Consider the following 24,803-nt stretch of genomic DNA (forward strand, 5'->3'; position numbering starts at 1 on the left):
TTGACGATTGGAATATAGGAAAGGTTGAAAGGACATATTCAAGAATTAATCTTCTAGACATGTTTAGCCAATTAGCCCCCATTACTCAAATTTGGATTTAAACATGTCAATATCATGACTCCAAGAAGGATAAGGAAATGTTTTGAGACATATGGGCAAGCCAAAATATCTAAATTTGGTCCACTCATCCCTTCTTATGATCCCAAAAATTTTTAAGATCCTTCCATGCATTAGTTTTCTGACATTCCAATAATGCAAATGAATTTTACCTTTATTTATCAATCCTCCAGAGACTTGAAAAAAATCATCCAATTCAAATTTGAAGCGCCTTGCTATAATATAAGAGGCACTGCCAAGAAGGATCAGGTCATCAACAAACTACACACGATTTATGCTATTTATACCTTATGAGAATCAAATTTTAGGTTAGGAATGACATCTTCATTCAAATTCCAACTTCCTACTCAAGAATTTAACCATGATAGTATAAATAATGGGGGAGAGGGGGAATCCTACCCCAAGGCCCTTGGAAGTTTTAAAGAAACCATTTGCAGATCCATTAAAAAGGGAGGAAATCCAAGACCTAGAAATACAAGCATTGATCCAAGATATAAAAATAGAGGAGAACCTAATTTTTTTATAAATAGAAAAAAGAAGAGAGTGAAACACACGATCAAATGCATTGGCCATATCTAACTTTATGACCATCACATTGTATCCTCTAGACTTGTTGGACTGTGTGAATTCTTGTACTAAAACAATGTTTTCCATTAATGCCTCTTACTAATGAACCCTCCTTGATTTTCATAAATCATATTAGGAAGAAGAGGCATGAAAATTTGAGCAATGGTCTTTGTAATAATATTATATGAGAAATTACAAAGAGAAATAGGTCTAAAATGAGAGAAAGAAGAGGGACTTACATATTTAGGAACCAAAGCAAAGAATGACAAGTTGAGAGTGCCCACTATTCACTTGGATTTTTTAGATGAAGTTCACCATTTTGAACACATCATATTTAATTGTGTTCCAAATTTTGTGATAAAAGTGTCTTATGAATCCATCATGACCAAGATATTTATTTGGATTGAAGAAACAAAAAACCTTTAAAATTTCTTCTTCCATGATAGGGAGAAAAATCTTGGTGTTGTCCGATTCTGAAACTAGTTACAAAATATGACCTAATATTTTTCCACTAAATCTACAAGAGCATCTCCATTTTCTTTATATAAGGACTCAAAATAATTAAAAATGACATTCTTTATTCTATCCAGATATGAAATAGTCTTTGTATTAATATCTTTGTTTGTGGAAGAAATTATTTTTTACTTTTTAATTTTTATTTTTGCATCCTAGAGGAACCCAACATCCTGCCTGACATGTAACTACTAGTAAATCTCTAGGGTTCTATGATCATTCCTCTTCTCTGTAACCAGGTCACAATTGGGGGATTTGAACCTTGGATCTCTTAGTTTTCATAGATTTCACATTACTTCGATCACTAATTGAGTTGTCACCTTGGGACGAAGAAATTTTTTTTTATTGTTTGTGGAATAAACTAGTAATTTTATCTCTCGATTTTAACCATAAACTTCTTGATTTCAGTCTATCTCCTCTTCTTCCTTTAATTTCCTATGAAATTCTTCAAAATCTTTTCACTATTTGGCAAAAAAATCCGCAAAATTTATTATTAAAGTTAATATTTTAGTTTTTATGTGTTTTGAGAATGGGTTTACATGTATCATATCATATGACTATGTAACATCAATGTTGTAACATCCCATGGAAACCACGCATGAAAATGCATGGAGTTAGAAAATTTTACAGAATTTACCCACGGGTAACTATTCAACATCATGGGAAACTATCCAAATTACTATTCCATATTCCTCATTAACCATCAGATAGAATCCTCATCATTACATAGAGTAACTTGAGTAAATGAATAGTAAGTTACATAACCATTAACAACCACTATTGTGGCATATTAACATAAACTTTATGATGTAACCTTGCATCAATTCCATGATTCTTTTAACTTAGTTAGTTAATCACATTCTTGATAATATAACCATTACATCATGAAAGGAATCAACATCATAACAATATCACAACAAACAACCACATCATTAGACACCAATGTACCATAGAAACCCCATAGGGTGAAAACAAAAAATTGTTTAATTTTATTACTAAACGCCCGTGAGGGTGTTCGCCCCTCACTCAATGGCTTATAAGGGAGTCCATCCCTTAACCATTGTCATAAAATCTTACAAGGAAATGTCATTTAATACAAAATATCTAGCTCAAAGCTATTATAATCATCATGATATCATTTACTCACAAATATTCAATCTTTATATCTTTGTGGCTTGGTTGTTTCATCAATGGACCATCTTGCGGCTCACACTCATCTACATGGACCACTAATTCTTTACCTGCCACCATGTTAAACATAATCTATCCTTTTCACAAGTCACCATTCTTTCCTGTCGTTGTTGTCATTAGAATACGTTGATATCATGATTACATAAAGTATTAAGCAACCAATAATCAATCTTTAATAGTGATTCTTCAACATCTACCCATGTGTATACATGAAATGTAAATATAATATCGCAACATGCTTCTTCTAACAACACTTTTAATGCATTAATTATAAGCAAATAATTATCAAAGCATGTCGAAATAAGTACTACATGACTATGATCCTTCTCACATAAGCACATGTTCTTTTCCAAAGGAAAACCACTGTAAACATCCATTTTCATTTAAAGGATACTAACGTATTTGCTTTGATTTCCGTGCATGTAATTAGATAAAACTTATTCAAATAAAGTTAGTGCCTCAAATTTTTATTTGTTCATGTAACTAAGCAATCTTTCCGAGTACAATTATTATTATTATACGTGCAAATGCATGCTCCCTTCTAAGGGGAAGCTATCATAATAAAAACCATTATCGAGCATGCAAATGCAGGTCCCTTTTTCAAAAAGCATATTTTCCAAGTCAGGGCTATTTACAGTGTCTACTGTACTTGGAATTGCATGCTTTGTTTTTAAAAGAATACTTATGTGGGCGAATGCATGAATATGGGCTACACTTTTGGGCCAAATGTGGCAATAAAATTTCAAAATTTTACTCTTTCATCGAATTGAAGCCCTCAAAATTCATATAAGATATGTGAATTTTGATTTGGATTAAAAATAGAATTTGTGGAGAATTATCTTATTGTCCTAATGATATTTTTTTCAAAAAATATTGGTGTCATATAATCTTTAAATTTTCCGTTAAATTAAATGTTTGTCCTTGAAATTTTCCGCACATCTTAAAATGTGTGCATGTGTTCACATACAATAACTTATTCTAAGATATATATATATATATATATATATATATATATATATATATATATATATATATATATATATATATATATAGATATAGATATGAGCATGATATACAAAAAGAGAACTATAAATATATAGATGAGCATGATATACACAAAGAGAACTAAGTTATGTATATTGAAACTTTAATTTTTTGTGCAAAATTATATTTTTTTTTTTATTATTTTTCAAAGTTTGTGAATTAATATTTGAATTGAATTTTTCAGACACATGCGTTCACGTATATTTTTTATACTATTTAGTTAAAATAAATAACCAAAAGTAAAATTTTGAAGAGGACTCATTAGTGAATATGGTGGTATATTTGAAAAAAAAATATTTTATATATTTTGTGTTATTGGTTTTTTATTATCCCCATTGAAACTGTCCAAATTTTTTCAAGCATAACATTTAAAAGATCAAACTTGTGTGATTGTGAAAATTTCAAACTCATGTGCCATTGGATAGAGGATTCCTTCATGAATTCAAAGTGATCAACTCTACCACCTATGGACAAATATTGCCTTAAGTTCACCATGCTACAAAATGATGTTGTAGAGAAATCTTCAGGAGGGGAACTAAAACTATATATGTTTAGGCCCTCAATAGCTTGATTGAGCACTTGAGATCAAATTTAAAATAGCTTGATCTATGGTTTAACAAACCCTCAATCAAACTTTTAACATAGTTAAATAAGGGCTTGATTGATCCCTTCTAACCATAAACTCCTAGTTGTGTTTTGGGTGGGAATTTAAAACAAAAATAGTTTGATCGAGCTCCTATGTAATTGGGTTCTATATAGGAGATAAAAAAAGCAATATTTAATCCCTCAAATAGCTCGATCGAGTTGCTTTTCCCCCTCCCAACCTATGTGCTTTCCAAAAAGTGTAACCCATCTTCATGCATTCACCCATGTGTTAGTTATTATTTCTTGCGTGTGGATATATGTATTTTCTAAAGGAAAGATAATTCATTTATTACATGAAATAACTTATTTTCTTTTCCAAGGTCTAAGATTACAATTATTCTTTTTTCACGCAAATCCATGTTTCTCTTTAAAGGTTATAACACAATAATTATTTTCTTTCCATGCATATTTCTTCTTAAGAATCCTACATCCTAAGTGTACTTTTCAATAATGCAAAGATCATATTTCCTTTCAAGAGATCATTTTTTCTTCTTCTATTTTTCTTGTAAGAAAATAAAATATTTATTTTCAAGAAATCTAATTCATTAACCATTGTTTTTCATGCATGCAAATGCACATCCATGTTCTCAAAATGAGAGTTTAAACATAATAGCTATTAAACACGTGTTTCAATTTCAAGAATTCTAATGCAATTAATCTTTTCCCAATATGAAATATATATTACTATAACACATTGGTTGTTCTTTGTGCATTCGCTAAATAATATTTTTTCAAAAGTATAATGCATAGCACCATTCTTTCATGCATAACATCACATTCTTCTTTTCCAAGAATTTAATACAATAATGCATGCAAAATATTTTCTCTTTTCCAAGAATTTAATACGATAATGTATGCAAGGACATTTCACTTCGAAATATAATACAATGATGCATGCAATTAATATTTCATTTTCACAAATTAACATAGAATTTTATTTCAAGAATTCAAATATAATGGATATTATTACTGTGCACATAATCCTATTAAGAGTCTATAGGAATCATGCTAATATCTCCAAGGAAATTAATAATCTATTTTTCTCTCATAATTTCCTGACAATATTTTTTTTTAATGAAATAAATTATTTTCTTTCTCTTTTCATAAGAAAAGTTTACATGCATTGTTTTCCTGAAAAATATCATGATTTCTTTAATATTTTGTGTGCAGGTTTCACGTGTGTTTTCTTTCCAAGAAAAATAACATCCCTAACTTATCTTTTTATTGTGCATACACTAAGCAAACATTTTCAAGAACTTAGCAAGACATACATATATATGTGTGCAATCTTTTAATGCACAAGAACTTTGTAAGACTTTCCAAAGAGATTAACAAAGGGATCAAACATTTTTTTTAAATAATACCACAAAAATTAACTACTTTTTTAACGAAAAAGATATAGTTACTTATCTCTTTGGTGTGGTCTAGCCTCACCTTTCATGGTGCTATGGTCAATCCTTAACTTCTAACAATGTTTGCATCCTTCGCACTCCACCATTAGGTCATCAAGATTGTAAGGCATCCCACATTTATAGTACATTTTCACTATGTCTAAGGTGAAACCATCGATAGCATGTTTGTACTCAAATAAGAAGAGTAATCATTGGCATCAACACTTTCGAGCTTGGTGTAGTTCTTGAAGCCGTGAACAATGCATTTCCCTCAATTGTGTCAACATTCTACGCATCGAAGTGGTCAGAGAGGAAGAGCTCCTTGGCACCATAGTGCTGCCTCTGCCAACCAATTTATTTCTTATGCTTTTAATACCAACAAACATTCACTTCCATATTATTCCAAATATCACTCTTGGTTTTCTCTATTCTAGCTACATATGGAGGCTTATTAGAATGCGACAGGTGCTTCAACAAGCAATCTCCTGCTCTAATGAATTTTTAGTTCCCTTTGATGGAATATGCATTCAAGGATTTCTTAGCAGGCTATGTCTTATCCATATTACTCTCACTTCTATCCATAATCCTCTGTAAAACCCCCATTCCTTTTTGTAAAACCATACCCAAACATCTTAACTTAGAACAAATCATTGGTAGTTCCAAACCGTTATCAAGAACCCCAACCAATTCTTGATGAGACAGTTAGTCAAAAATTGAATTAAATTTATACATATTTTTTTCTTGAAACACTAAAGGGATTATACATAATCCTCCCCAAATAGAACATTATCCCTAGTGTCATTTTCTCGCTATAATTTTAAATTTTACTCATGATATAACAATCTAAATAATTCCAAAGGGAATCCATCCTCTTCAAAATGAGTTCTATGCATTCTTTTGAATATATTTATGTTAATTGAATGAACGAGAATAGTCACTTGACCACAAAGTCTAATACGTGCTTATTGCAGATTTTTGAACATCTTTTGGACCAAGGTCAACCATTTATGAGCAAATTGACAGCCAAATAAGAAGGAACAAGGCTGAGGAATTGTAGGAAGGGTGTCTCCTACACTAAATTACCCATTCCTTGAGTTCTCCACCATCAGCTCGAAGTTCAACAACCCACCAAAGATGATTTCAAGGGGCAGCCGAGTAGATTTTGGGAAGTGGCTGATTAACTGCAGTTTGAGCAGCCAAGCTCCTAAAGTTAAGGAGGGTTGTTGGGAGTCCTCATGGTGCATAAGTAGGAAGGCTTCAAGCCTTGGTAGTTTATCTATTGAACAGTTGTTTTTCGCACTTTAGTGTAGCTCTGCATTTCAACTCATTTTTTAGCTCTTGCTGTAAACAATTTTATGACATGATTATTTTTTGAGTAATGGAGATAAATTTCACTTTGCACCAGCTCTGAGATTTCTTAGGAGGTTGTAGCTCTTGGGGTTGGACCCAACCCAAGTATCAATACCTCCTTCGTGTACTTTTATGTGTTTTTCTTACATTCATAGAATAATTTCTATTATCTAGGTTAAGATCTTGCTTTGTTACTTAGGTTTCTTTTGACGATTAAAATATCTTTTCATGCTTTAGGTTGATTTGACAGTTTGGAGACAGAAAAGATCTAAAAAAAGGCCATCAAGCAATCCTTGATCTCACCTCTCCCTCCTTGGGACCATGAGCTGAGACCAAGGCATACTCGCTGCCACAAAAACACTGTTTTTACCTTTCCATGCAATTGCTAGTGTTAGATTTTTAGTTGGGAAAAGTTGCTACCAGTTGTACTTGCATGTTTAGATCTGTTCTTGCTTAGCTTCCATAGTTATCTTGCATGATTCCTTTTCTATAAATTTCTGTTCATCATGTTTCTGGTTTTTAGGTCAGATTAGGTCAAAATAGATAGATCTCTAGTTTCTTCAGTCTTTGTTCGATCAGTTTTGGAAAATAGTGTGAAGAGCACCTGTAACACATCCCTACCTATCCTTCCTCCATCATAAAACTTGCTCCAACCCCTAATCCAAGATCCCTTCCCTTCATTTGCCACACTTTTCCAATTTTCCCTAATTTCTACATTCTTGTGCAGCATTGCTCCCTCCATCTTTGAACAAGTCCAACCACCTTCATCACTCCTTAGCTTCATTTACCAGGTCCTAGACCCCTTCACATCCTCATCCATCCTCCATTTTCACTTTTCCACCATCAACCCTCCAAAATCCTCTTTTGGCTCTTCATGTAGAACTTCTTGTAGAACATCCTGTAGAACCCGTGTAGACTTCTTGTAGAAGTTCACATGAGTAGTTTTTTGAAATATGATCGCTGTGAAACTCCTTGGAAGGGTGCTAGGGACCCCTTAGGCCCTCTTCTCACCTTCCCAACCTCCTGCAAGTGCCTACTCTATTTCCTTTCGCCAATCAACCTCTACACAGTTAAAAATTGTTAAAGTAGCACATGCATAATAATTCTGCAAAATTACTCAAAAATACAAAAAGATGTTTTTTTCCAAATTTTACTTCAGAAGTAGCTTAGTCACATGAATTTTACCTTTCCAAGATCCAATGGCATAAATTTCCACAACTTTCATCTCTTTTCTTGCACTAGTAGGGTTAGCCGGTAAAACTAGGGTTTGTTAGGGTTTGCATTTCCTCTCAGCTTTCAGCTTCTTTCTGCAAGTAGACTAGCCTCTTTTGAGTTAGCTTTCATCCATCAAAGTGAAAATCTTCTTCTAAGAGCTCATAGAAGTTGGCTTAAGCTCCTAGCGGACTTGTGCCAGCTGATCAAGTGACAACCTGGGACAAGAGCTAGTACTTGTGCATATACACCGTCGCTCCTAAGTTTTTTACGAACAACCGGGTTGATAAAAGTAAAGAAGGGAGTCCCAAGAGTTGAAACATCATTGCTGCAATACTGGATCTCACCATCTTTTTGGCGTCGTTGCCGGGGAAGCGTCAGAGTATTTGTGATTGCTTCTTTTCTTCTATTTTCTACTGCAACCTTCTGCTAAGTAGTTTATTTTAGCAAGAGTAGTGTAGTTGTTTCATTTCCATTCCGCAATTTCATTTCCGCAAAAGTAAACTAGACATTTCCTTTTTTCCTAGACTATCATTTCAATTCTGCAAGCGTAGATTAGCATTTCAATTCTGCAAGCGTAGCTTAGCATTTCATTTCTGCAATTTCATTTCAGCAGCATAGATTAGTCATTTCCTGCTTTCATTTCAATTCTACAATTTTCATTCCAACAAAACTTTACTTTAGTTAGTTGCAATTTTTTGTTCAATCAATTTTAGTTTTGTAGGTACAAGTAGAGAAAAACACAAAAATCAACCAAAAATATTTCAATTCATGCCTCGTAGGAATAGAGACAATTCAGGAAAATTCTTACCCAACACCCCCACCACATCACTGAGTCACCATTCTCTCTTCTTTGGTGGCAGTGAACCTCCAGAGATATATGAAGATCCTCTAATAGAAGAAGAGCAAGAAAACATTCCTCCTGAGACCATGGCTGAACACAGAAACGGTGTAGGAGATGAGGAGAGAATAGAAGGTGCCTTTCCCATCCGAGAGACCAATGGGGACACAAAAATGAAAAACATAAGCCCCTTAGCATTACCTCACTTCCATGGATTGACCACTGAAGACCCTGATACCTTCTTGTTTGAGTTTGTTGTCCTTTATCGAACCTATGACTATGCAGAAGACGAGCAAAAGTTGAAACTCTTTCCCTCTACCCTCAAGGATGCAGCACTACGCTGGTTCATGGGGTTACCTGGAAACAATATCACGACTTGGGCCTAGATGTAACAAGCCTTTAACAAAAAATACCAGGATTACTGTAGGTCAAAGGAAACAAAGGGAGAAATCTTTCGGATGACCATGGGAGGCAATGAATCTTTAGAAGACTACGAGGAAAGGTTCCAACTCAGTTATAAAAGGGCTAGGTGCAGACTTGACTCCGAATCTCTAAAGTTGGTTCTACTCTGAGGAATCCCTGAAGACCTTCTAGATACCCTCCATTTACTGGCTGGAGGAGACATCTACCAACTACCTTATGATGACATAAAGACTGTGTTTAGAAACCATTCCAGGGTAGCCCGAAAAAGAGGTAGGGGGAATAAACTTTCAGCCAACACCACCTTCTCCAAACATGAGTTTGCAAATCATATGGAAGACCTTAAAAGTGAGATGAGACAGGCCATTGCCATTCAATTGGATACCTTCCGAATACAAAGGAAGAAATAGGAAGCTGAGAGGGCTTTGGCCATGTTTTGTCCCAGATGTACAAGGAAACATCCTCGGAACGAGTGTCCATTGCACTCAGTAGAGGTATGTTTCATTTGTGAGGAAGACCACCCTACAAACCAGTGCCCAACCTTACCCAGACTTAAAGCTATGTACCAACGGGCTGAAGGAGCCACTGAACCACTCTACTTCTTAAACCAAAGGAGGCCACATGGATCCAGACCTTACCAACAGGGGATGCAAGGGACATCCCAAACTTATTACAACCCCAACCAATCCACTCACATACCTTCTTGGGGTCCCCCTGCTCATCCTTCTTGGTCTACACCCCCTCCTTGGTCATATGCATCTCAATACCATACTCAACCTGTTGCTCATTCGTTTCATTCTCATGTTCAGTCACAACCTCAATGGAATGAACCTAAATAGGGGTGGAGGCCCCAATACAACTCTCCTTCCACTATTTTGCCTCCACCACCTGCTCAACCATAACCATTATCTCCTGCTCCTCTGAGACAATCCCAGATGCTTGCTCAACCGAACTCGAACCCTAATAATAGACAAGCCCAACATGTATATACTAGAGAGACAACATGCCCTACCTATGCTATGGAGATTCAAGAGATCAACCTATGATCTGGGAAGGTCCTCCCAGATAGCCCACCTCCTCCCAAGGAGGATGAGGAAGAGAAACAGGAAAGTGAACCCAAAGCCATTCCACCCTTTCCTGGGAGACTAACTAGAACCACGCAACCAAAACCAGAAGAGACTAAACTTTTGAGTGAGCTTAAACAATTATGTGTGAAAATACCACTTCTCCAGGCCATAAAAGATGTACTAATCTACAACAAATTGATCAAAGGGAAGTGTTTCAGGCACCCAGGCAGGCGCAAGAGAGATGCCCCAACTATCAATGTCATAGGAAAACTGTCCGACCTAATGTTGGGACAAGTAATCTGTCCAAAATATCTGGACCCTGGGAGTCATGTGGTTGATGTCCACATCAATGGCACCATAATCCCCCACACCCTAATTGATCTAGGTGCTGCCATTAATGTGATGACCAGGGACACTATGCTCAAACTCAACCTTCAGAGCTCCCTAAGAAAGACCTCGACAGTACTACAGTTAGCAGACCACTCCACCGTGACCCTCGAAGGGATTGTGGAAGATGCCATGGTCTCCGTTGATTCTTGGGAGTACCCTGTGGACTCCTTGGTCCTTCAGCCAAAGGCAAAACTCACAGGATACCCCCTCATTTTGGGAAGGCCTTGGTTAGCTACTGCAGATGCTTACATCAGTTGTCGAGCTGGGAGCATAACCATCAAGAATGGGCTTATGTCCAAATAGCTAGTCCTATATCCTCCTGCCCAACCTCTTCTAGAACATGACTTACCTCTCTGGTTGGAGGAGGAAGATGAGGATGAAGTCTATTCTACACCATTGTGCACAGTGGAAGCCACCGAGGGAGGTCCTCAAACTGAGGATGACCTTATTGAGAATTTGATTCAGAATCCACCTCCTAGTGCGCTGCCATTAGAAGAGTCGGTAGAAGACACCCAAGTCAATGATTTAGTGGATATCTGTGTGGCTGATCCAACCTCTCCCCGAGTTAAGAATGTGGAATTTGGCCCTAAAAGAACCTTGAAGATCAACTCATCCCTATCCCCCTCTTAGGAGGAGCTGTGTAGCTTATTGAACCGCCATTTGGATGCTTTTGCTTGGAGCTATAAGGAGATGAAAAGAGTCCACCTTTCAGTTTGTACCCATCACATTTACATTAAAGAAGATTGTAAACCAGTCAGACAACCTCAAAGGAGGATGAATCCAACCGTTAAGGACATTTTCAAACAAGAACTGCAAAAGTTGCTGGATGCGGGATTCATCTACCCCATCTCTGACAGTGAATGGGTTTCTCCTTTGGTGCTTGTGCCCAAGAAAAACAGGAAGTGGAGAATCTATGTCGATTATCGAGAACTTAACAAAGCCACCAAGAAGGACCATTTCCCTTTGCCTTTCATAGATCAAGTGTTAGATGGACTGGCAGGGAAGAAGTTCTTTTCCTTCCTAGATGGGTTTAGCGGGTATAATCAGATCCAAATCAGCCCGGAAGACCAAGATAAGACCACTTTCACTTGTTCATGGGGTGCCTTTGCCTATAGGGTCCTTCCCTTTGGGTTATGTAACGATCCTGCCACTTTCCAGAGAGCAGTACAGAGCATATTTGCTGAGCTGGTTCATGATTTGGTGGACACCTATATGGATGCCTTTACTCCTTATGGGTCCAACTTCTAAGAAGCATTGCCTAACCTGGGAAAAGTTTTAACCAAGTGTATTGAAATGAACCTATCCCTCAGTCCAGAAAAATGTGAATTCCTGATGACTGAAGGGATTGTGCTAGGTCATACAATTTCTCAGCAAGGATTACATGTGGATCCCAACAAGATTGCTATCATTCAAAGGGTTCCACCTCCTCAAAAGGTAAGAGATGTTCTAAGTTTTCTAGGCTTAGCAGGATATTATAGAAGATTCATTAAAGATTTTAGTAAGTTGGCCTCTCCATTTTTTGGTCTTTTGGGGAAAGATGTTGAGTTTATATGTACTGACAACTGTCAAGAGGCTTTAGATTCATTGAAAGGTAGGCTGGTAACTGCCCCAATCTTGAGAGGTCCAAACTGGGCCCTACCTTTCCACATTCACACAGATGCCTCGAACAAAGCCATAGGAGCAGCCTTAGGACAAGTTGAAGAGAAGCTACCGTATGCCATATATTTTGTCAGTAAAAACCTATCCAAGGCAGAGTTAAACTATACCGTAATCGAGAAAGAGCTCCTAGCTGTAGTCCATTCCCTAAACAAGTTCAGACACTACATCACTGGTTATCAAACATTCGTACACACTGATCATGCTGCAATTAGGTATTTGATGAATAAACCTGATGTAAATGCTCGTATCATTAGATGGTTACTTTTATTGTAGCAATTTGATTTGACCATTGTTGATAAGCCAGGTAAGGAAAATGTTGTTGCTAATTTTCTGTCTAGACTAGATTTGTTTGCAGGTGAAGAAGGGATGGTGGATGATCAAATGCCAGATGAACACCTGTTTGCTATTTTAGTACTCTCTCCATGGTTTGTTGATATATAAAATTACTTGGTTTCAGCACAGTTCCTGCCACACCTATCCTCAAAAGAGAAAAGCAAGATAGTGAGAAAAAGTGCCCCATTCGCATGGATTGGGGGCAACCTGTTCAAACTTCCCACAGATTAGATATTGAGGCGTTGTGTCAGGGAGGAGGAAGTTTTTGACATCCTCCAAACCTGTCATGATGGGCCCTATGGAGGCCACTTTGTAGCGAAAAGAACCACTTTCAAAATTCCACAGGCAGGCTACTATTGGCCCACTCTTCATCAAGATGTCAGGAGATACATCAACCATTGTGACTGATGTCAAAGGATGGGGAAACCAACTCCAAGGGATGAAATGCCCCTCCAACCTCAAGTGAATTTCGAGCCATTTGAGAAGTGGGGCATGGATTTTGTGGGTCCCATCAACCCTCCTTCAAACCAAAAATCTTACATCATTGTGTGCATGGACTACTTGACAAAGTGGGCAGAAACAAAGGCAATCAAGGCAACAAAAGAAGAAAAAGTGGCCGAGTTTTTGAGGGAAAATATCTTCTATAAGTTTGACTACCCAAGAGAGTTAGTCATAGATCAAGGAAGTCAGTTTACCTCTAACCTAATTGAAGGCATGCTCTCTCATCATAGGATTAAGCACAGAATTTCCACCCCTTATCATCCGCAAGCAAATGGACAGGTGGAAGTCACTAACAGAGGTTTGGAAGAAATTTTGACTAAAGTGGTGAGCAGTAGCAGAAGAGATTGGGCAGATCGCTTGGTTGAGGCCACCCGGGCCTACAAAACTACTTGGAAAACTACAACAGGTTTCACACCTTATGAGCTAGTCTACGGGAAGAAGGCTTTGCTGTCCATAGAATTTGAATATAACACATTGAGGTTGGCAGCTTAGCTGGACCTTGATCTCAACCATGCACAACAGGAAAGATTACTTTAGCTGAATGGACTAGATGAATAGAGAATGCAGGCCCTTCTCCACTCAGACGTGGTCCAACTTTAAAGGAAGATATGGCATGATCGACACCTTAAAGAAAAGCAATTTCAGCCAGGAGATTGGGCTCTGTTATATGATTCAAGACACAAGGATTTCAAAGGAAAGCTGAGGACAAGATGGTTGGGGCCATATATAGTGGAGAAATGCAATGACAATGGTTCAGTCCTTATCAGGACCATTGATGAAAAAGCCATCTCCATGCTTGTCAATGGGAATCGATTGAAAATCTATAAGAAGCCCCTTTCTAAGCAGGAGTTCATTGAAACTCTGGATAAATCAATGTTGGTAGTGGACCAGGCCCCTATCTCCACTCCACCCACACCTTAAACACAAAAAAAATAAAAATAAAAGATCCTTGGGTGAAAACCTATTGGAGGCACCCAGGGAAGATAGTGAGGGTGAAAACCTCTTGGAGGCACCCCAGCTGTCTCAAAAGAAGAAGAAGAAGAAGAAGAAGAAGAAAGAAAAAAAGAGAAAAAGAAAAATAAACCTAATTTCTGTTGAATAATTGCAGGTTGTAGGAAAGACATTGCAGGTTAGGAGGATCGCACAAGACAAAGACAGAGGTCAGCACCAGGCTACAAGCATCCCTCACAATCCATTCCTCCATGACCACTACCCTTTCCTAATATTTCGTCTCATTCGGGCTAATATTTCACCTTCTACAGGAAGTTCTATCTCTTCTACAGGAAGATCCTGTAGAACCTAAAAACAAGCCAAAATCGATCTCAGAAGAGGACTCAAAGGTTGGGAATCTGTCTATGAGACCTGTAAACATCCCTGCTTCCATCCATTTCCATATGTCACCCATTTTCCATCGATGTACACCTCATTGCACTCATTTTTTATGTTCCTGCATAGTCACACATAGAAATCCTGTTTTCTTCATACTGCCAGCAAAAACTTTTTAATGACAAATCAAGCAGTTGTTTTTCACTCACCATAACTGTTACCTTCCATCTAGACTCCTCATCAGTCAAGACCCTCGTCAACAATATAGCCTTGCTCATTCTATCTTGCATTCCAGGAGGAGAAGCAGCTACAGGACATCCTATAGGAATCCTGTAGCAGCTGATCCCTCTGAAAGAAATACTCCAAAGATAGGGATAGAAAAGCATGGCTGAAGAGACATGCATGGATCTCTTCTTGAACGTAAGAACATTAGTAGCAACCGAGGCCAAGCATGCAGTGTGCATGCAGCAACAACAAACGAAGGAATGGGTTCCAAAACCTAGAATCTGCATAACACGGCTGTGACCACGCAGGTAAGTGCCTAAACTCATTCTTCAATTGCATAAATCATATTTTAAAAGCTACATGACTATGGGGATGGTTCAAAATGAGTGGAATCAGTGGCCAGTCAACTGGCCACCCTCGGCCAGTTACATATCCTCGTGGAATCCAAACGAGCCCCGTTACATTCAAAATTGCCGATTAGATGTGCAGCCAGCACGTGTGGAGTGTCCATTCAGGGAGAAATCGTCGGGACTGGTAGTGGTGGCGGTGGATAATGGGAGAGAGGAGGTGATGGCAGTCAGAAACACATAGAAACATTATGGTTGTGACGTCGGATCAACGGTCCAGTTCGGCCACCTCATCCCCTCACCACGAATCATGCCACAGTTAAAAGACGCTCAGTCGAAACATGCACCACCCTCTGTTCATTCTGCACTCACGATGTTCTTGACTGGAGTACATATCCACCGCTTCAAGAAAAGTCAACCAATCATCCTCCACTAGTTTTTTCTGCCTGATTTCGAAAATCTCTCACCTATCGGGCTCTATCAGAAGCACATATTCATTCTATAGAAATCGAGAGCCTTCTACAGGAAGGGCTCTACAGGAAAGGCAGAGGATAGCTCTACGAAAGGAATACCCATAATTTTCGTTGAATTTGAAGCTCCAAAAGAGGTAGGCTTGAAAAAACCTTCTTTGTGCATGATTTGTTTGTACAAGGTGGTGAATTTAATGACATCAGTTTGAAAAACGAGAGTACAAGTCTGCCTATGCATTGAGAAAAAACGTGAAAGTTTGCCTGCATATTTCACTGAGTTTATCCAGTTCTTCCTTTGCATTCCAAAATCTCCTCATCATTTTTAAATTCTCCTGTAAGGAAGATACCTGCAACAGTAGAGGCCACCCTGTGTGTGTGAAAAAAATGAATTTACGTATCTATCTATGTGCTAAGAAGAGAACCTGTGTCCCTATGCTCTGTTCTGTAAAAACATTTTTTTTTTCTTTTCATAAACAGACAGTCGAATTCTGGGTGACAGTAGTCTTAAAACAAGGGAATTATTGCTATTTGATATTGTAAGGGCCACATGAGAAATTCCTTCTAGGGTTTATAAGAAACTGAATTTAGCTATCCTCTGTTCTAGTGATTGACTGTTTGTTTTCCTAATCATTTTCTCTTCTGGTTAAAACATAAAAAGAGCACTCAACACCATGCCAGGAGTATTCATAAGGAAAGAACCCTCGGACTCTAGCAAGTTGCACGAGCACCCTGAGGTGGTGGACCTTTTCACCCAAGCAAATTGGATATCCTTCTTTGAAAAAATTTAGGTTCATGATGAGGAGATAACTGAAGAGTTTTTAATGTCCCTGAGACCGCATTCAAAGGAACATGCCACAGTTAGTTTTAGGGATTTGACCCTAGAACTCACCCCTGAGCTCATCAATAGAATTACTGGTCTACCATTACGGCTCCCTTGGAGCAAAGAAGAGAGATCCTTGGGCCAAGTTGCTAAGAAAACATTTTTTATGCCCGAGGAGCATCCTGTAGAAGACAAAAACAGAGTTAGAAGGACAAGCTTGCCTCCTCTCTGGAGTGAATTTATTTATCAAATTATGAAGCACATCACATGTGAAGGTTGGTTTAGCATCATCTACGAATATCATTTCAGGTTGTTATGTGAATTAAGGCATGGGATTGACTTGCCTCCAGCCAAGAAATTGAGCATCCAATATTTGCTTCTTCAGTCCTTAATTGAATGTGGTACAAAGCTAAATGAAGGGATCCCAAATTAGTTGGCCCACCATGGGCTCATCAGACTGTTGGTGGAAGATGCTTTACACACCTATACTGTCCCCATATCTTGGGAAATCTTCAGAAACATGTCCATGGATGACAACATTAGATATTTGGCTATAAAAATCACCCCATCCAGTAGTGAGGAGGGGGAGCACACTAAAGAAATTGAGAAAAACAGTGATGAGGGAACACAGGACATTTAAGCAGAGGGAAAAACAGAAGAAGCATAGGAATAATAGAAAGAAATTGGCAAGACTGTTGAGCCTAAAACAGAGGAAGAAACAACAGAAAAAACAGCAAGGGAAAAGAGGATACAAAGTAGAAAGGAAAAGGCTGAGAAAGCTCAAATGAAGGTTGCCACAACCAAAGAAATCACCGAGAAGGAAAAGGGAAAGGCACACCCTGAGATATCAGTTATACAGATAGAAACAGTGGACACAGAGATTTCTACAAGAAGTGAAGAAAAAGACTAGCAGGAAGAGAAATCCCCAGAGACATTGGCAAGGGAGGTAGCAACTATGTTTGTTGCATTAAGCACACTTGCAAAACAAAAAGGAAAGAGAAAGAGGCAAACCTCCATGTACTTTAAAGCCAGGAGAAGCACAAGGATCAAAGTGGGCAAACCCCAGCCACCATCAAAGGAACCAATTGTCATTGAGGACACAACCACTAAATTGAAAGAAGAGTCTCCTTCAAAGATATCTATCACCTATGAAAGAGGAAGCCAAAAAACCTCAACCTGGAGAGAAAGAATTAGGATGATGGACTCAAAAATAGCTCTACAGGAAGCTGAAACATCTCTATAGGAAACTCTAGTGATGTTAAAAGAGACTGAGAAATTGGAGGAGAAGGTAGCTAAACAATCACAGGGAGAAGAAAAGACCGAGGAGATACTAGAGCCAAGCCCTCAGCCTAGCTTGGGCTCATATTACAACCTGTTAGAAGGTGGGAAGATCATCCCACAGAAGTTTTTTGTACCACTTTTCTTTGCATTGGAACAAGAGCGGGTTAGGACTCACACTTGGATGAGGATTGCAAAATCAAAGGGCGTTGCAGACATAGGCCACCTGGAGGAACAACTAAAAGAATCAAGAAAAGAGTTGGCCATGGTGAGGCACATGGAAAGCAGTCAGAGAGCCAAATTACAGGAAGAGAATGAGTTGCTGAGAAAGCAGTTGCAGCTACAGGAATGTCATAAGGAAGATAGGTCGTTCATTGTGGGAGAGCAGCAACAGCAAGAAGGACCTCTAGTAGATAGGGAAACAACCGAGGAATAACAGAGAGAGGAAAAGCTACCAAATGATGTTGAGATGCTGACAAAACTGCTACAGGAAAAGGAGTCATAGGCAGCAGAAGAAATACAGGCTTTAAAACAACAGGTGCAAGAGAAAGAAGCCCAAATGGCCTGCATGGCTAGCTGGGCAGTAGAAGCCTTACAATGTAGGCAGCCTGCTAAGTCATATGCATTATATCTTAAGATCAATGGTTGCAATTTCAAATTAACACAATGGCACAAAGGGGCACCATTCCATTCCAGAATTACAATCAATTCATGTATTTGTGTGACAATAGCTCAGCTGAAGATAAGGCCAAGTTAGCAGAATTCTATTTACACAACTTGGCACTTCCAACCAAAGTACACAACATTGAAGGCATGCTCGCTCATCATAGGATTAAGCACAGAAATTCCACCCTTATCATCCGCAAGCAAATGGACAGGTGGAAGTCACTAACAGAGCTTTGGAAGAAATTTTGACTAAAGTGGTGAGCAGTAGCAGAAGAGATTGGGCAGATCGCTTGGTTGAGGCCACCTGGGCCTACAAAACTACTTGGAAAACTACAACAGGTTTCACACCTTATGAGCTGGTCTATGGGAAGAAGGCTTTGTTGTCCATAGAATTTGAATATAACACATTGAGGTTGGCAACTTAGCTGGACCTAGATCTCAACCATGCACAATAGGAAAGATTACTTTAGCTGAATGGACTAGATGAATAGAGAATGCAGGCCCTTCTCCACTCAGAGGTGGTCCAACTTCAAAGGAAGATATGGCATGATTGACACCTTAAAGAAAAGCAATTTCAGCCAGGAGATTGGGTGTTGTTATATGATTCAAGACACAAGGATTTCAAAGGAAAGCTAAGGACAAGATGGCTGGGGCCATATATAGTAGAGAAATGCAATGACAATGGTTCAGTCCCTATCAGGACCATTGATGAAAAAGCCATCCCCATGCTTGTCAATGGGCATCGATTGAAAATCTACAGGAAGCCCCTTTCTAAGCAGGAGTTCATTGAAACTCTGGATAAATCAATATTGGTAGTGGAGCAGGCCCCTATCTCCACTCCACCCACACCTTAAACACAAAAAAAATAAAAATAAAAGATCCTTGGGTGAAAACCTATTGGAGGCGCCTAGGGAAGACAGTGAGGATGAAAACCTCTTGGAGGCACCCCAGCTGTCTCAAAAAAAGAAGAAGAAGAAAGAAAAAAAGAGAAAAAGAAAAATAAACCTAATTTCTGTTGAATAATTGCAGGTTGTAGGAAAGACATTGCAGGTTAGGAGGATCGCACAAGACAAAGACAGAAGTCAGCACCAGGCTGCAAGCATCCCTCACAATCCATTCCTCCATGACCGCTACCCTTTCCTAAGATTTGGTATCATTCGGGCTAATATTTCACCTTCTACAGGAAGTTCTATCTCTTCTACAGGAAGATCCTGTAGAACCTAAAAACAAGCCAAAATCGATCTCAGAAGAGGAATCGAAGGTTGGGAATCTGTCTATGAGACCTGTAAACATCCCTGCTTCCATCCGTTGCCATATGTCACCCTTTTTCCATCGATGTACACCTCATTGCACTCATTTTTTATGTTCCTGCATAGTCACACATAGAAATCCTGTTTTCTTCATACTGCCAGCAAAAACTTTTTAATGACAAATCAAGCAGCTGTTTTTCACTCACCATAACTGTTACCCTCCATCTAGACTCCTCATCAGTCAAGACCCTCGTCAACAATATAGCCTTGCTCATTCTAGCTTGCATTCCAGGAGGAGAAGCAGCTACAGGACATCCTATAGGAATCCTGTAGCAGCTGATCCCTCTGAAAGAAATACTCTAAAGACAGGGATAGCAAAGCATGGCTAAAGAGACATGCATGGAGCTCTTCTTGAACGTAAGAACATTAGTAGCAACCGAGGCCAAGCATGCAGTGTGCATGCAGCAACAAAAAACGAAGGAATGGGTTCCAAAACCTAGAATCTGCATAACACGGCTGCGACCACGCAGGTAAGTGCCTAAACTCATTCTTCAATTGCATAAATCATATTTTAAAAGCTACATGACTATGGGAATGGTTCAAATTGAGTGGAATCGGTGGCCAGTCAACTGACCACCCTCGGCCAGTTACATATCCTTGTGAAATCTAAACGAGCCCAGTTACATTCAAAATTCCCGATTAGATGTGCAGCCAGCACGTGTGGAGTGTCCATTCAGGGAGAAATCGTCGGGACTGGTAGTGGTGGCGGTGGATAATGGGAGAGAGGAGGTGATGGCAGTCAGAAACACATAGAAACATTATGGTTGTGACGTCGGATCAACGGTCCAATTCGGCCACCTCATCCCCTCACCACGAATCATGCCACAGTTAAAAGACGCTCAGTCGAAACATGCACCACCCTCTGTTCATTCTGCACTCACGATGTTCTCGACTGGAGTGCATATCCACCACTTCAAGAAAAGTCAACCAATCATCCTCCACTAGTTTTTTCTGCCTGATTTCGAAAATCTCTCGCCTATCGGGCTCTATCGGAAGCACATATTCATTCTATAGGAATCGAGAGCCTTCTACAGGAAGGGCTCTACAGGAAAGGCAGAGGATAGCTCTACGAAAGGAAATACCATAATTTTCGTTGAATTTGAAGCTCCAAAAGAGGTAGGCTTGAAAAAAACTTCTCTGTGCATGATTTGTTTGTACAAGGTGGTGAATTGAACGACATCAGTTTGACAAACAAGAGTACAAGTATGCCTATGCATTGAGAAAAAACGTGAAAGTTTGCTTACATATTTCACTGAGTTTACCCAGTTCTTCCTTTGCATTCCAAAATCTCCTCATCATTTTTAAATTCTCCTGTAAGGAAGATACCTGCAGCAGTAGAGGCCACCCTGTGTGTGTGAAAAAAATGAATTTACATATCTATCTATGTGCTAAGAAGAGAACCTGTGTCCCTATGCTCTGTTCTGTAAAAACAATTTTTTTTTTCTTTTCATAAACAGACAGTTGAATTCTGGGTGAAAGCAGTCTTAAAACAAGGGAATTATTGCTATTTGATATTGTAAGGGCCACACGAGAAATTCCTTCTGGGGTTTAGAAGAAACTGAATTCAGCTATCCTCTATTCTAGTGATTGACTGTTTGTTTTCCTAATCATTTTCTCTTCTGGTTAAAACATAAAAAGAGCACTCAACACCATGCCAGGAGTATTCATAAGGAAAGAACCCTCAGACTCTAGCAAGTTGCACGAGCACCCTGAGGTGGTGGACCTTTTCACTCAAGCAAATTAGATATCCTTCTTTGAAAAAATTTAGGTTCATGATGAGGAGATAACTGAAGAGTTTTTAATGTCCCTGAGATTGCATTCAAAGACACATGCCACAGTTAGTTTTAGGGGTTTGACCCTAGAACTCACCCCTGAGATCATCAGTAGAAATACTAGTCTAATATTGCGGCTCCCTTGGAGCAAAGAAGAGAGATCCTTGGGCCAAGTTGCTAGGAAAACATTTTTGCTGCCCGAGGAGCATCCTGTAGAAGACAAAAACAGAGTTAGAAGGACAAGATTGCCTCCTCTCTGGAGGGAAGTTATTTATCAAATTATGAAGTACATCACATGTGAAGGTTGGTTTAGCATCATATACGAATATCATTTCAGGTTTTTATGTGAATTAAGGCATGGGATTGACTTGCCTCCAGCCAAGAAATTGAGCATCGCATATTTCCTTCTTCAGTCCTTAATTGAATGTGGTACAAAGCTAAATGAAGGGATCCCAAATTAGTTGGCCCACCATAGGCTCATCAGACTGTTGGTGGAAGATGCTTTACACACCTATACTGTCCCCATATCTTGGGAAATCTTCAGAAACATGTCCAGGGATGACAACATTAGATCTTTGGCTAAAAAAATCACCCCATCCAACAGCGAGGAGGGGGAGCACACTGAAGAAATTGAGAAAAACAATGATGAGGGAACACATGACATTTAAGTAGAGGGAAAAACAGAAGAAGCATAGGAATAATAGAAAGAAATTGGCAAGACTGTTGAGCCTAAAACAGAGGAAGAAACAACAACAAAAACAACAAGGGAAAAGAGGATACAAAGTAGAAAGGAAAAGGCTGAGAAAGCTCAAATGAAGGTTGCCACAACCAAAGAAATCACCGAGAAGGAAAAGGGAAAGGCACACCCTGAGATATCAGTTATACAGATAGAAACAATGGACACAGAGATTTCTACAAGAAGCGAAGAAAAAGACCAGCAAGAAGAGAAATCCCCAAAGACATTAGCAAGGGAGGTAGCAACTGTGCTTGTTGCATTAAGCACAATTGAAAAAAAACAAGGAAAGAGAAAGAGGAAAACCTCCATGTACTTTAAAGCCAGGAGAAGCACAAGGATCAAAGTGGGCAAACCCCAACCGCAATCAAAGGAACCAATTTTCATTGAGGACACAACCACTAAATTGAAAGAAGAGTCTTCTTCAAAGATATCTATCACCTATGAAAGAGGAAGCCAAAAAACCTCCACCTGGAGAGAAAGAATTAGGATGATGGACTCAAAAACAGCTCTACAGGAAGCTGAAACATCTCTATAGGAAACTCTAGCGATGTTAAAAGAGACTGAGAAATTGGAGGATAAGGCAGCTAAACAATCACAGGGAGAAGAAAAGACCAAGGAGATACTAGAGCCAAGCCCTCAACCTAGCTTGGGCTCATATTACAACCTGTTATAAGGTGGGAAGATCATCCCACAGAAGTTTGTTGTACCACTTTTCTTTGCATTGGAATAAGAGCGGGTTAGGACTCACACTTGGATGAGGATTGCAAAATCAAAGGGCGTTGCAGACATAGGCCACCTGGAGGAACAACTAAAAGAATCAAGAAAAGAGTTGGCCATGGTGAGGCACATTGAAAACAATTAGAGAGCCAAATTACAGGAAGAGAATGAGTTGCTGAGAAAGCAGTTGCAGCTACAGGAAGGTCATAAGGAAGATAGGATGTTCATTGTGGGAAAGCAGCAACAGCAAGAAGGACCTCTAGCAGATAGGGAAACAACCTAGGAATAACAGAGAGAGGGAAAGCTGCCAACTGATGTTGAGATGCTGACAAAACTGCTACAAGAAAAGGAGTCACAGGCAGCAGAAGAAATACAGGCTTTAAAACAACAGGTGCAAGAGAAAGAAGCTCAAATGGCCTGCATGGCCAGCTGGGCAGTAGAAGCCTTACAATGTAGGAAACCTGCTAAGTCGTATGCATTATATCTTAAATATCAATGGTTGCAATTTCAAATTAACACAATGGAACAAAGGGGCACCATTCCATTCCAGAATTACAATCAGTTCATGTATTTGTGTGACAATAGCTCAGCTGAAGATAAGGCCAAGTTAGCAGAATTCTATTTACACAACTTGGCACGTCCAAACATGAATTTATGGGACCCCAATGTAGCATTGGGAGATGTGCAACTAATGGCCATGGCCTCTTGGTTAAACCATGAAGAAAAGAGGGCAGCAGAAATTCGGAAAGTTATGGACAGGGAGCTAAGTGAGCCACTCATGATCAGAGCAGAACCAGAAGATCCCTCAGCTTTAGCGTATTCCCATCAGCACCTAGCCAACAACTCTCAGGTTCTCCTAGACTACATTGAAAGACAAGCTCAGGCCATTGCTCACTTTGAGGACATGGAAAGATTGTTGGGTGATAACTGAATTCATGCTTGCACAAGGAGATGGAACACATTGTCCCACAGTCTGAAAATAAGAGAGTACCACTTCCCAACAAGGATGCGGGAGGATTTGGCTAGAGTACCACTTTACAAACAGTCAATGCAAAATATGAAGGCCAACTGGATTGGCCTAAAGTTTGTCCTCCATTGCTTTTGGGACTGTTGGAAGGGGTCAAAGAAGAAGAAGAACACAGGCAATGGGAGGAGGTAGAGAGAAAAGCAGGGTTTCATGACTGAGAAGAGGACATCACCTCAGAATCCTGGGATGTCAGAGAGGCAATCAAAGCAATCAAAGATGATGAGATGGTTAGTTGCTCAAAGGATGAGCAACACATTCAGTAGGGGGGTGATGATGAGCCCCAAAAATGGGTAACTTATTGGGCTCATTTTGCCTATTATTCTCGATTAATCCACCACTTTTCATAGTTCTATGCATGCTTTTGAATATATTTATGTTAATTGAATGAATGAGAATAGTCACTTGACCACAAAGTCTAATACGCGCTTATTGCATATTTTTGGACATCTTTTGGACCAAGGTCAAGCATTTATGAGCAAGTTAACAGCCAAATATGAAGGAATAAGGCTGAGGAATTGTAGGAAGGGTGTCGCTTGCACTAAATGACCCCTTCCTCGAGTTCTCCACCATCAACTCGGAGTTCAACAACCCACCAAAGATGATTTCAAGGGGCAGTCGAGCAGATTTTGTGAAGTGGTTGATTAACTGCAGTTTGAGTAGCCAAGCTCCTAAACTTGAGGAGGGTTGTTGGGAGTCCTTGTGGTGCATAAGTAGGAAGGATTTAAGCCTTGGTATTTTAGCTATTGAACAATTGTTTTTTGTACTTTAGTGTAGCTCTGCATTTCAGTTCATTTTCGAGCTCTTGGTGTAAACAATTTTGTGACATGATTATTTTTTGAGTAATGGAGATAAATTTCACTTTGCACCA

General features: G+C 39.1%; 1 pseudogene; it reads right to left on the reverse strand.

The window, feature by feature from the left end:
* LOC149196607 (chromatin remodeling protein EBS pseudogene) overlaps nt 1–6,029 on the reverse strand; it is a 45,003-nt pseudogene extending 38,974 nt beyond the window's left edge.
* Between the last annotated feature and the right edge of the window lie 18,774 nt (nt 6,030–24,803).

This window comes from Pinus tabuliformis, chromosome 2_2, assembly GCF_031772625.1.
Source record: "Pinus tabuliformis cultivar Carrire ecotype Pingquan chromosome 2_2, CPIR1, whole genome shotgun sequence".
Taxonomy (NCBI): Eukaryota; Viridiplantae; Streptophyta; class Pinopsida; order Pinales; family Pinaceae; genus Pinus; species Pinus tabuliformis.